This window comes from Tinamus guttatus, unplaced genomic scaffold, assembly GCF_059628265.1.
Source record: "Tinamus guttatus ecotype Peru unplaced genomic scaffold, ASM5962826v1 Tinamus_guttatus_pri_ptg000842l, whole genome shotgun sequence".
Classification (NCBI taxonomy): Eukaryota; Metazoa; Chordata; class Aves; order Tinamiformes; family Tinamidae; genus Tinamus; species Tinamus guttatus.
The window spans coordinates 1-6,274 of NW_028289376.1; the positions used below are offsets into that span (position 1 = coordinate 1).

At 40.4% G+C, this 6,274-nt stretch overlaps 1 long non-coding RNA gene across 1 annotated transcript; it reads left to right on the top strand.

Moving 5' to 3' along the window:
- Window positions 1-2,274: 2,274 nt before the first annotated feature.
- LOC148591379 (uncharacterized) lies at window positions 2,275-3,356 on the top strand. The gene is made up of 2 exons (XR_015914084.1): window positions 2,275-2,384; window positions 3,266-3,356. It is a non-coding gene; the product is annotated as an uncharacterized LOC148591379 (long non-coding RNA).
- The last annotated feature ends 2,918 nt before the right edge of the window (window positions 3,357-6,274 follow it).

Consider the following 6,274-nt stretch of genomic DNA (forward strand, 5'->3'; position numbering starts at 1 on the left):
GGAACAAGCTTCCATGCTTCCGATTGTTGTGAATAGAGCCTTTAACAGCTGCTAAAAGATCAATTAATGCTGAACAAAGAAGGAGAGGTAGTTTGTCTTTGCCCCATTCCAAGCGATATTCCATTGAGGAAAACAGAGACACAAAGCACATAAAGCAACAGACAATTCCACACACACAACACCCAAAATTTGTTGCTTTTCCTTTTGCACGTGTTCTTTTACCTTCCACCATGGGGTTTACCTTTCACCCCCATTTTACCAGAGGGTAGTGGGGACGTCTCCCACACTACCGGGCTGGCCACCCTGCAGTGCGTCCACCTAGGCATTCGCCAGCCTCCCCTTGGGCCCGCTTATCCTGCTTACCTTAAGCTGTCCTGGGCATCTCTCAGTCTTTGCCCGCTGGCAAGGTGGAATCCCGGATGAGCCCCCACAATGTTAAGTCCAGTTCCCAACCCACGAGCGAGAGAAGAGCAGAGGCCCATAATTGCAGGATCCAGCTTTATTACCAGCTAGCTGGGGTCCCCAGCTCCCCCTCAAAGGGGGAATCTTGCACAAAGACCCCCCTGGTGCTGCACGCAGGGTTTATATACCAGCAAGGGGGTGGGCGGTTACACATTTCCTTTTAAGGTCCGCCCGCTCCGGATTCTCTTCGGATTGGCCATAACGAGTGCCTCTCCTCGAAATCTTCCCGCGCCGCGGCGGCGGCTCCGCCTCCAGCAGCCACTCGGCCCTGCCCGGCGGCCAATGGCAGCGTCCCGGGCTCGGGGCAGCCTCGCGCCAGATCCCGCGTGAAGTCACGCGTGGCGCCCTCGGCCACCATGAGCCCTGCGGGCCGCCGTCTGCCGCGGGGCACCATGGGTGTAAGGGTTTTGCAGAAACATCATGTTCCGTTCTCACAGTAATACTTTATAATACGGAATCACAAAGAGGCTTGGTTTTACGTATACTTAAATGTGTCTGAATGCAGCAGAGTCGAATAGTGTAGAGGGTATTGCAGAGCCATCAGCAGCACGAACTCCCCAGTGTGCTTCCCTGTGCTTCTCTGTCACGTTTGGTAACAACAGACCGTCCCTCGGCTTGAGCTGTGCTGAAGCCAAAGCAAAGGTAAGTTGGCCACCGCTTTCTGAAGAATGAAGGTTTTAAGAAAAAGCATAAACAGTGTGAACTGTTTGAGCTGCTTTGAAGTGTCTCTACACTCTTGAGCAGTTGTGGAGACATTTCTCTGTAATTGATGAAATGAAACATCCACAAAAGCAAAATCCACCCTTACTGACACGAGGGAGCAGCCCCTTGTTTCTTGAGGGGAGCAGATGCGAGTGGAGCTGCTACTACAAGGGTTAAGGGGAAGGGGCGAGTGAGCCTTTACAGCCCCATCCTGCAGCAGCGCTGCCTCCCTACCCCCTTCCCACCTTAACGGAACTCAGTAACGGCCATTTTCTTCTGCCCAGGCAGGACCGGGAGTCCCCTCCCACTGCGCGCAAGCTTCCGCCCTAACAACAGCCCTCTTAACGCCCCCCCCCAACCCTTCTAAGGGCTCTCGCAGCGCCCTCGCGCCGCTCCAGCGGCCCTCGCGCTTCCCTCCTCCTTGGATTGCTCCTTTCACAGTGGGAGGTAATTTTTGTGCTAGCACAAGTGTCCCTCCAGTCGTGTGGTATCACTGCAGTCTGAGTCCGGAACTGCCTTTGGGGGGAAAAAGGCAGCACTGCCATATAAAAATACAAGTGTTGAATGTGCTGCTATCTACAGCTGCAGATAACATGCCTTAATAACGTATATTCTGCCGCATGTTTCTGTAACAAATATCCTGTTATGTTTCTGTAACAATTCTAATTTGAAATGTGCATAAATGTTTCTTTTTAAGAGATTATGTCACTTTAAATGTTTTGTGTAACTCATCTTTCAAATATGCTGAAATACTCGATTATGCAGCTGAGAATGCTTCAAAGGAGGACAAAGTACTGGCAAAGTGCTATTTTTCACTTTTCGGATGCTATTCACATTTTGGATTTTGCATAAGTATTGGATGATTTGGATAATGTCATACCAGTTTTTTAAACCTTATTGAAACATCTTATTAAATTGTTTTTATTTTCTGTGGTGCACCTTTGTTTGTTTTAACATCTCTGAAGATGTTGTACATGACAGACAAATTCCATGCACTGGATTAAGAAATACACTGAAGTAATATGAGTACTATTTAGATATCTCTTATTTTGTATTGGGAATGTTCTCTGTCATTTACATCCCTGAAACTGTTTTTTTGTAAATATGATAAAGAAGCTCTGCTGAAAGGAGGAGTTGATGGTGACTATCAGGATGATAGTTTAGATCTGCTGCACTACTTCACTGTTAGCTGCTACTCTGGTTTTGGAGATGATGAAAAGGTAATTAACAACTTTAATACATCAATTTAAATCTTACAAAAAATATCAACATTCACTTAATGTTGAAAAGCTATTTATAGAAATGTTTAACAAAATAGTAATATCTTGCTAAGACAAAACCTGCACTAGATACTTAATCAATTTTTAATTTCTGCTTATTGCCTAACAACTACCTGGCTGGGGTTTCAAACTATACTGTACAATTACAGAGCATGTCTGTGTATTTTTATATAGTGAAGAATCCCAATGCTTTTCAGTAATATTAAAAAAAAAAAAAAAAAAGCTGCAATGTCTCAAGCCAAAGAAAAGCAACATAATACAAGTGATGGGAGTGGAGGTACACTTGATGCAAACTAACTTCCTCTTGGATTTTAAGATGCTGATCTTAAGTTATAAAGCTCTGGGTGATCAGAAATAACTCTATGTGACAGTATTCCTATCTCTTTGTGTTATTATAGTAGTAGTGAGTTAGTAACTATAATTTAGAAATAAAAGAGAGTAGTAGGATACTTGATAGTGTGCTTTATATTTGGGCCTTCTTCAAAACTTGGTTCCGTGTAGCAAGAAATACATTGACATCCTCAGCATGCTGCAAAAATAAATAAATAAATACCAATTAAAAAAATCTTTTGAGTTGAATATAGGTGCTTGATGTGAGACAGAGAGACGATAGACAAAGCAAATAGAAATAAAGGGAATGGGAGAGAATGGGAACTTTCTGTTTAATAAAGGGTTTCATTATCACTTATAAGGCCTGTACCAGGGTTACTGGTTTTAGAGTTGCTGCTACAAATTTATTTGTCTAAAATCTGCTTCAGTAACTGAGCATTGTGTACTTAATGAACCATACAGAATGAGTCACAGATTATTTTTTATTTTAGGGATTCTTTACAGTCTATCGACAAGTTTTTGAAAAGATTGCAAAAGAAGAGATGGAATATATGACCCAGGAAGATGCTGAAGAATTCCCTATGTTTGGAAATTCCCAAAGTAACTATGATAAGGTAAGAAGAGTTGAGTCATTGCTTTGCCTTGCATTGAACTCAAAGGCTCCTGCTGACCTTGGTTGAATAGAAATCCATCTATCTACCCTATTTTCTACCATTGTAGATTATTGCTATTATAAAGGAAATGTTTAAATTATGATTCATAATATTTGGATGAATCAAAATTGTTATTTCCTGTTGGACTACATTAGTAGCCGGGCTTTTAGTGATGAATTGTCAAAACCCTGCATTTCACAGGCCTAACCATCAATTACACTAATGAAACTTAAGTGCTATGAAAAGCCTAAGAAACACAAGAACAGATGTTCTCATTGACTAGTCAATGAGAACAGTTTGCCACTGCTCTAATGTAACATACAGAAAGGGAAAATAAAATACAGTGTTTTTAGCAGTATGAACAGTACCTAGCCTCATTTAGGAAAACTAAAATGCATTCACAACATAAGGCGGACTGTGGAACATGAGAGGCATGGTGATTGACCTAGAATAGGAGCTCCAACTAAGATGTTTCTGTCATCTATGTTATTCTGCAGTTAATTTTCAGAATATCACATCCTTTCCTTAGGAATGGTACAGACCTGAATTCTCTCTCTTGTTTACCAACTGCTTGTTGTATTCTACTAATGTTATCTTTTAAATTACCAATGTTTCTATGCTGAATGTGAATAGTGCCAATGAATGACTGAATAGTACCAGTACTTTTAAATATTTCTCTTAGTCTGTTGCTTCTCCATGGCACTTTTAGTAGTGTATTGTATGACTAATTGTTTATAGAATTTAATTGATGTGTACTTTAATCTGAGAAATTTCTATGGTGTGAAACTTGGCTGGAGTTTGAAACAGGGTTAGAAAAGAAGTTAGAACAAATGTCAGAAAGGTTCTTTGGGTTTCATGTTTTATAGGATGGCTTTAACAAATTAAAGTCTTTCCCGGGGAGAAAATTTGTTAAAAACTGTTTTTAATGGAGTGAGCTTGAAATATAAATGGAAAGTGCTTGTGTAGATGCTACAGAACTGGTATGATTATAGACAAAAAATAGCTTTTATTTTGTCAGCTAATAACTACAAAAATATCTGAAATTTTAGAACCAATGTGATTTGACATCTGCCTTGATTCCAGCAGAATCTCTGCAGGCATCTGCAGAGATTCCAGCACTTCATCTTCCACTTCTCTAGTTGGAGGGAGTGTTGTGGGGAAAGGGAAAAGAGTTTGAGAAGGAAGCTGCAAAAATTATTGAGAGGCCCAAAAATCTGTGATGTAAATGTTCTCTAGCTCAATCTACTGAGCTTATTCATTGGTTTGAGAGGTGACCTGATCAGTGCCAGTCAACCAGTAAAAGTATTTGTAAATTTGTGACTTAACAAGACTTTGAGGGGAATGTGTGGGTCAATTAGATGCTGAAACAAAAGTAATCAGCAACTATAAGTAATAAGTAAAGCTAAATCCACCTGGCAGTCCAGCAGGAGCTGTTTTACTGTCACGCATAAAGGTGACAGAGACATGCTTGTATTTCAGGCAGTCACTGAGTAGGAGGAAAGTCTCACAGCTCATAGAGTGGTGAAGGAAGGGCAAGATCACTGTCATCAACTGGTGGCCGTGTGCTCTTTTGGACAGAAGACATCTCTTTCTGGAGCAAAAATCTGAGATAGTAGAAAGAGAGGCTGTCATCAATTAGATTACTGTGGACCCATGTGTAGCTTCATTTTGGTTATCGTAGCCCCTATGAGCCCAGATATCCAGTGGAGTAAGGGGGAGAAGAGAGATTAAAGTGAAATGTAAACTCTTAGGTTAAAGACCTGGATTTATGCTCTGATATCTTTTGAAATACAAGTGGTAGTGCAGGGAAGGATAAGCACTAAAAATGCAGCCTAATGGGGAAAATAATGTAAGAAAAGGGAGTTTAGATATTTTCTGTTTTCTATATATGCAAAATACCGTGTGTCGATAGTTACTTGGAAAGGAACAGAGGAAAAAAAACAGAACATAGTCGTTATGCCATTTTATTAATCCAGTGTTTACTCATGAGCAAAAGGAAGAATTGGGGGAAAAACGTTCATTGAGAGAATGGTGAGAGTTAGAGGGCATCATTTTAATGGGCAGTCTCATAATTTTCTAATAAAACAACAGTAAGCATGTCTTCCATAAGAAATGCATAATTCATAGTTAAACCATGGAAAACATGGTTCAAGAATATTGTAGATGCCAGCAACTTATATGAGTTGGATTTTTCTTTTTTTTTCTCTAACTTTCTAATATTTCTTTTTCTCTCAAGATCTGTAAAAGTGTTGTGTTTCTTTTTTTGTTTGTTTTGTTTTGTTTTTTCCTCCCGCTCTGGTAGCAGAGTAGATATATGGGGAAGTAATAGGATTATATACTCTTTGGTTGCTCTTTGTTCTTGACCAGTGTTGAAAAGGTATAGATGACCTTTGGTGTAACTTGCTACCATGGTTGTTCTGTAGTGTATGCATCCTTGTGGTCAGAATATCTGATTCTGGGTGTGCTCTTCAGTTTGACAGGCAAGAAGTAGAGCAATATTAAGTAGCTGCTCACTACTGTAGTGAATCTTGATCCAGAAATTGGAGTTTGGAACAATTGAGTGGGAAAGGTTGTTGACTTGCCATGGTTTATAAGTTTAAAGATGAGGAAGGTTTTACTATAACATTCCCAGTTGATTTGGTGCATATTCCCACCCTTCCAATAAACTGATTTAAAGCTGCCTCTTTTTTTTTTTTTTTTTTTTTTTTAACCCCAACAGGTAGTCAGAGTTTCTGTACTCAGAAGAACTTTGCTTGGAAAGAGGAGTATGACACACAGCAAGTATCAAACCGCTGGGAGAAACGAGCTATGGAAAAAGAAAACAAGAGAGAAAGCGAGGAAGGAGAG